The 7,767-nt window shown below is 38.1% G+C and overlaps 1 protein-coding gene across 1 annotated transcript in view; it reads left to right on the top strand.

Annotated features, from left to right (window-relative positions):
- Window positions 1-6,387: 6,387 nt before the first annotated feature.
- Window positions 6,388-7,767, top strand: part of lg6h15orf39 (linkage group 6 C15orf39 homolog) — a 16,385-nt gene continuing 15,005 nt past the window's right edge. Inside the window, exon 1 of the mRNA XM_008412227.2 lies at window positions 6,388-6,924. The gene's annotated coding sequence lies outside the window, so the exon portion shown is untranslated. The remainder of the gene's footprint in view (window positions 6,925-7,767) is intronic.

The raw sequence follows: 7,767 nt of genomic DNA, 5'->3' as shown, positions 1-7,767 counted from the left end.
TATATATATATATATATATATACACACACACATATGTTTTTCCACATAATAAAAATACTTTTAACAATATTATTTTATTACAGGAGCTGCCTTGATGCCTGAGATTTAATTTTATTTATTTTTTGCTCCTGAACCAGGCATGCTCAGCTGAATAAAGTTTGATTTCCTAATCTGACATGGAGAGACCTGCCCAAGCAGGTTGCATTTCAAGTTACAAGTAGGTCTCAAGTCTTTTCATCCAAGCCTCAAGGCAACCTTAAAGTTAAAATCTTGTACTTTTGAGTCCTAGATAAGTAATTTGACCAAACATGAAATGTAGTCTGTGCAATGATATCTTTGAGGTTTAGATGAATTTAAAAAGCACAGAGACTGGTCACACAAACCTTGTAACCTCATGAATAAATTAACAAGCAAAAAAAAAAATTCATAGTTGCTAAGATAGCAATAAGCATGAGTCATCATTTTTTGTGTCAGTTTGAATGTCAAAAAGAAACTTCTCCACTTTAGTTCTCACCTAACCGGTTTTTCTAACTGAAATATATTTATGGTTTAACCTGTGCCAGCAAATAAAAATAGATTATTTTAATTCTGGGGATTATGAGTATCTACAAGCCAAAGATGGCATACACCCAGGACAGGTCATGTGAATACTTTAGTAAATAAATAAAGTGTATTTTAGCATAATAGTCTCATTAACTTAACCTGATTGCTTTTCTTTTGTGACATACTTTATGTTTGGCTTTAAGATATAAAGTCTTCTCAAATCAAAGGCTTCAAATTCAAGTCAAATCATAAGTAATTGGTGTGAAAGTGAAGTTTCTTAATGAAATCATCAAGTTGAGTCTAAAGTCACGACATTTGTGACGAGTCTGATTCAATTCTGAGTCTCATGACTTGAGTCCACACCTCTGTTATCTATTGCTGCTCTCATAGACGGACCTATCTGTTGATGACGCTAGACTTGCTTGTGTCTCTACACTGGCTCTGCTGTGTTTTACAGGTGAGGCGGAAAGGTTTAGTTTACAAACCCTTTCCTTTAGTTTACATACAGTTCCTCTCTCTTTTCATCCTGTTAGCAGACTGATGTTGGTTTCATCTGTCTAAGGACTCAAGTTTCAGTGCTGTTTACCCGCTAGCCTAGGTTTACTCACGGCACGCTTTGCATCTTGAGGCGAACACTGATACATATAAAGGCCTCTCCTAAATGTACAGAAAGGCATTTTTACATAAGTGGGATTGCTTTTCTGCTAAAAAGATTTTATTCTCTGAACCAGTTGTTTTTCTAATGAAATTGTTTTTCTCTTTATATAAGTTTGTATTGGAGATTGACTATCGCAATCATGGCCTCTTCATTTGCTTTGACAGCTACTAAATGCAAAAAAAATAAAATAGTTTGAATCAATTCCTCAGTAAACAAAGCCTCCACTGAGACTGAGACTTTTTCAAATTCAGAGTTATGCTAGTTCCTGTTGGCCTGGTACATTGAATTCTAATAATATATATTTAACCAAGCTGTTGCTATGTGACAAAGCATGAAAAAGTGAGAAGTAAACTTTTGCAAGGCACTGAGAATGTACAATCATGTCACAAAGCACTTTTAATCCTTTACACTTTTTATCCTTTACAGAGAGACAGTTATCCCCGTAAAGGGTAATTATATCCTTTACAGTTATATTCCCTACGTGAATTAATTCCTTTTACATAAACATTAATAACGACATTCTTTTGATCTCACGCACCATGAGTCATCATTTATATGCACTTGCGAAACAAGTTCTTAATTCCCCAGAAGTGAATTTTTTCGCTTCAGTTGCACCATTTTTGTTTTGTTGTGTTTGTTCCACTGCTGCTCAGATAGTCATATTTTATCTCAGTTTATCTTACTTCTCACCAAATCCAGGGGCGCTGGAGGAAATTTGCTTTGCAAATAAGCTGCGGTGGGTGGGGGGTGTTCATTGTTACTGTTGAGCTGTTGAGGTTGCGGCACATGGAGCTGTGTGAGTGGCTCCCTATATGAAAAGCATTCCTCCCTGAGCCATAACCTGTCCTGCAGCTATTGGCTGCTGTAAGATTCAGTTAATGAGGCTAGAAAAACATGACATCAACCGTATATTCAGAGGAGGGGAGTGTCAGAGCGGCCTTGGCAAAGTCGCGGGAGTTGGAAGCCAGCAGGTGCGTTGAATAGGAATGAACAAGATGTTCCTACAACTTGGGATGAATCACAAAAATTTCACGGGGAGTGCATTCAGAGGTGATGTGAAAGAACTCAAGGTCAACGTTTGAAAGACAAATCAGTTTTTCACTGCAGCTATCGTATCTTATCAGTGGATGTCTTGACAACGCATTTCAAAAATCTTTAGGATTTATCCTACAGCCACACCAGCATATCACACCACTTGACAAATATGGTCCTGCTCTAACGATTTTTTTCCTCGCTATCAGTATTTTACGACACACAAAGTGACAGAATTAAATTAACATATTTAGAAAATGCTGCTCCATTGCCTTGCAAAATTGACTTGCTATTTATTTTTACGATTTTAAAGTTATCTCTTTTGCACCCTTAGCATTGTAACATGTACAGAAATAAAATCAGAAACAGGGGAGATATTGCTTTGTAAGGATTTCAAATCTGCACAGTAGACAGAGATTAGCTTTCTGGGTCCATCCCATATAAGACAGGCACAGTTCCTGAAACTCGTTCTGCCACTTCAGTATTTGGAAATCGAACATACTGTACTCTCTAAGCTAGTTGACTCATCGTTAGGATGAGTTTGTTTTGTTGAAAGATTAGGTAAACAACTCAGACATGCCTTTGAAAAGGTTTAAAGTGGTGGTAGAATGGCAGACATATTTTTTTTCCTTTATGATGAATAAAGAGTGTGTGCAAAAATAGTAAAGAGATAACATAAAAACAAGTTGGGGCACCATATGTGAAGCTTATTTTGGAAAAGTGAATATCTGAAATTCAGACATGCTATACTCTTGAAGCTAAACTAGTGATTTTAGAAAAAGAAGACATTTGGACCTCAAAAGGCTCGTTAAAAAAGAGATAAGCTATTTAACTGCGGCATTCTAGAAAAACTAAAAAAAAAGAATGGATAATAAATGTTTAAATTCACTAAAGTATATACACTTCTTAAATTTACAACAACAGAACATATTATTTATGGTTAACAAATTTCCACATTTCAATATTTTAAAATAAAACACAAAACTTTTTTTTTTCTTCCTGTTATCACAAAATCATATCTTCACTGCAAGTAAATGTTCAAATCATCTACAAGCAGCAGGAAATTTGGATTTTTATCACTTAAGGCCATTTCCTACTGAGAAACTATGATAAAAAAGCTGCATTATCAGTCAAGCAGATTGACTATGTTGGTAAGTCAAGTGTCAGTGTGCATGCACATTCAGGAACACGTGAACCTGTGAGACTGATGCAACTCAAACAGTCTCCAGGCTCATCATGCTGTTTGTGGCCTCTGGGAATCTAAAGGAGGATTTCATCAGAAACTGCATCCTGAGAGATCACCTGCTCTGTTCCCTGTGTCAACACAGCTCACTTTAAAGGCTTCGGAGAGATTGAAAAAGGTAAACACATCCTGGATTCAGTCAGGAGAAAGTAGAAAGAGATGTGGTTTATCAGCACTTTTTCCTGTTTTCAATAGGATATGTGACAACATAGGCACAGAAAAAATACTGCTAATGCAAAGTTACTGTTTTTGGTTCAAATATCAAAACGTAAATACGCAAACCCTGTAGCTACACTGTAAGGAAAATGAGCAGCAATATGGAGCTTCTGGATTCGGTTTGCTTTTCTCCACCAGAATATGATTAATGTTCACAAGAAGAAAAAAACAAAACCAAAAACTGGGACAGGAGCACTTTTTAACCTGTTACAAACAATTCAAATATTGTTTTTTATAAAATCTACATAGGTCAAAATTTGACAAACAAACAAAAAATATATAAATCTCTGATATTTCACATATTCACTTTTTCAGAACAAGTTTCAGATATGGTGCCTCCTTAAATCGAAATCTGTGATCTCTTGATCAAGTTGCACCATATGACGACTGTATGCACTATTATTTTTTTTTTTACGTTGTATGTTTGAAGATTTGTCCCTGGATACCTTGTGTTGGTAAGCCTTAGGCTCTAATGCCATGGTAACTGGAAATAGGGGAGATGGGAAAGAGCTCGGCAGGGGAAACAAAACCCCTGGCACATCAGACAACCCCCCATCTTCTACCTGCAGAGCCACTGGGACCGATGCAAGCCACCCACTTGTCTAGACTAAACTGTGACAGCCCCTGTGGGACACATAAATTAGACTCCAGCTCACAGGTGAAAAAGGGAAAGACATGATGCAAGAGCAACAGCAAATTGACTCATTTAAAGGTTAAATCAAGTGAGCAGTGGAATAATTCAGCCTCTTTTTAAAACATCTCAGTCGTTTCATGTAGAGCCAAACACGACAAGAAAACTAATTTTAGCTTCTTTGACCTGAATGAGGAGATAAAGGTGCTTCTTTAGATTTTTGGACACACCGATGAGAAATGAAAAGTGGGTGATGACATGTGACAGCAGGTAAAACCCTGTTTGTTTGCAGTAATGACACACTTGATTTTAACTTTGGTCAGCTAAAGTCAACCATTAACTACGTTGAGATGAGCTCAACAAATGGGAAAACACAACTTTCTTTCAAAAGGGTTTAGACTTTCACACTATGTTTTAATTTTCAATTTTAGCATAGGTGAACAGACGTTTGTTAATCTTGGTTCTGCTGCGAAATAAACTCAAACTTTCGGGTTTGGCGCATGGATGTTTTTATAGCAGGCGTTTTGAAACTGAGAGTAACTGATGTTAAGCATAGCTGCACTTTTAGGTTTATAAATGTCATCAGGTTTTTAGGTGCCATGCAGTAATTTTTTTCAGCAACACACCCATACATTTAGTTACTGTCATAAACATTATGTTTGGAAAAGATACAGTGAGCTACTCTATCATATAGTGGTGCAATTAAAATAAAAAAAAAACTAGTGATTTGTTTAAGAATTCATATTCTTTAAAGGTCATATTCTTTGAAGATGTGCTATAGCCACAACTTCAATATATTTTACTGGAATTTTATGAAGTAGGTCAACATGTAGTGCATAGAAGTTAAATTGCACATTGTTTTCAAAAACTGTTGTACATTTATACAGAGCCGCATTTCCCCAAAATACCCCTATTCAAGATCCAGTCTAGTAAGTTTGCTCCAGAAATAATTAACAAAAGTTAGTAAGTAGAATCCCATTGTATCAGACTAAGGACAAAGACAGAGGTTCTGGGGGCCTTGGAGATTAGTTGGAGTACATTTGTGAACAAACACCATCAAGAAGACCTAGGGTATAGCCAACAGAGATAAAGTTGAAGAGAGTGGAAAAATCACTGTTGGCTTATAAAACAATCATCTGTCCATCCATAGGCTGGGTGGACAGAGACTCTGGACAGATCACCAGACCACCAAAGTGCAACACAGCCTTGCAAACACATGCCTAAGAACAATTTGGAGAGAGCAATAACAAGAGTCATGTTTTTAAAGTGGAGATAAGCCACATATGCACAGGGAGAACATACAAACTCCATGAGATTTGAATCCAGGACCTTCTTACCACAAGACAAAAACATTTTAAATGAAACTTTTTATTTTTTTATTCAGAACACTGATCATCACATTAAGAGCAAAATCCTTACAGAGAAAACATGCTATTCAGATACTATTCTTATTCAATCAGCATTGATCTTATTGTTTACAAAAAGAGCCATCATTATCCTGCTATATGATAATGATGGCAGCTTGTTGGAGCTAAAATGAAATGGCTTAGATGAAAAAAATATTCAAAACTTAGATTGGCTTAGTTCTTATTAATCCAACTGAGTGTCTGTGTCAAGATTTTAAAAATCTGACTGGGACCGATGAAGCTTTGAAAAGAATGAACATACATTACATTTTTTTAAACAGTAACCACAAAAGAGGTGAGGCTGTCCATTTTTACTCGTACATGTCTGAATTTCACATATTTAAAACTGACGATTGCACCTCTAATTGACCATAAGTTATGGAAAAAAAAAAAAGGTAAAAATGTCACAGCTGGTTCCTTATCTCTCAAATTACTTATTAACTTTTTCGTCTGTCTGCTTTGCTTAGAGTTTTCAGTTTTCCGTGAAGAATTGCATTCCACACAGCAGCATGCAATGAGGTCTCTTCTCTTATCTACAGAGGGCGGCAGGAGCCTCTATTTGATTATAAAGTGCATTTGAAGAACCTCGGGGTCACGGGATTACGAACCTTTTTTTTTTTTTTTTTTACAGAATTTTTGGCGGATGTACACCTAATGTCAGCGGGGGTAAAAGAAAAAAAAATTAAATAGAAGACTACACTTCCGTCTGGTGACCGCGATTCCCCGAAGGATAAGGAAAGTCGGATTTGAGGAAAGAGGGAGGCGTGACAGCAATAGAGGAGCGCGATCTGTCAGTGAACAAACAGTCAGAAGTCCCAACTTCAGTCTAGGTGCCAGCTGGCCGCCCGGTATTAAGGATATACAGCCAATAAAAGCGAAGGAGTCACCAGCGGGAAAACGTCCCATGTGAGGAAAACAAGCCCTGGTTTGACTCGGGGTATAACTCCGCCTATTGATCAAAGACCATCCTCCACCCTTTTGTCTTTTCTCTACTTTGTTAACTTGACTAAAAGCCTCGTGGATTTGCGGCCAGCTGCGCAAACCTTTTGGCATGCCTCCGTTCTTACTTGGTGGGATTTTAACGCATTGGAGCCGAATAACAACATAAGCTGATTGGAGATTTCGGACCCTGTTTTATTGCCATTAAATCGACTTTCATGGAGTTTATGGGGAGATTATTTACGAAAGTGAAAAGGTAAGATTATTTGTTTCTGTTGTTTGTGTTTATTACACTGTTCAATCTGGGCGATGGCAAGCATTTGAAGAGGCAAAACACAATCTCTAATCCAATTCTCTTAAAACAAAGCAATGACACACGTCCTTAGCGCTTGAAACGCTGTTTTTTGGGGCTTTTTTTGGCCACTGTGTGGTTTGTTCTTTTTAATTTAACCATGGCTGACGGCGCTCTGAAAGCAGCCTGTATGAAAATAAGCCGCACAATGATCGAAAGCTAAAACTCGTCAATTATTTCCATATTATTTGCGTCCTCCTTCTATTAAATTAAGCCGGGGCAGTTGGGACAGGCAGGGACAACGAGCCTGTGTTTACTCATTCCTCAAAACATGCAAACCATCCGGATACCAGGAGAAGCTGAGAGGCAACTTTTTTCCCCTCTCTCAACTTGAAGTTCCGTTTCAGACTGAGACACACATTTTTATTACATGGCGGAAATAATTATTTCTCCTTTCGCAAACGTATGTATGTAGCAGCGCGAATAAATAACGACAGTGATGTGAAGTTTTCAGTGCATTCTCGATGTCTCGCGTGGTTTGTGGCCTGTCAGTGTGGACGGTTTGCTTTCGGAAGTCACACTCCATCACCCTTGCCCTACAGATCATGGGAGTGGGGGGTGAGCGCCCGGGGACGCACGCGCACACACACACACACGCTACTCTTCACGCCTGCACGCGCACCCTTGACAGCGCGCGCCTTCCGTCCGTCGAAAACAGCTCTTCTGCTGCTGCTGCTGCTTCCTCCTCCATGCACAGAAACCACATTTCTCCTCTCTCTACAGATAAGCCATCGCCCTGTGTGTGTG

This window comes from Poecilia reticulata, linkage group LG6, assembly GCF_000633615.1.
Source record: "Poecilia reticulata strain Guanapo linkage group LG6, Guppy_female_1.0+MT, whole genome shotgun sequence".
Taxonomy (NCBI): domain Eukaryota; kingdom Metazoa; phylum Chordata; class Actinopteri; order Cyprinodontiformes; family Poeciliidae; genus Poecilia; species Poecilia reticulata.
Note: the sequence above shows the minus strand (reverse complement) of the source record. Positions and strands in the feature narration are given on the sequence as shown.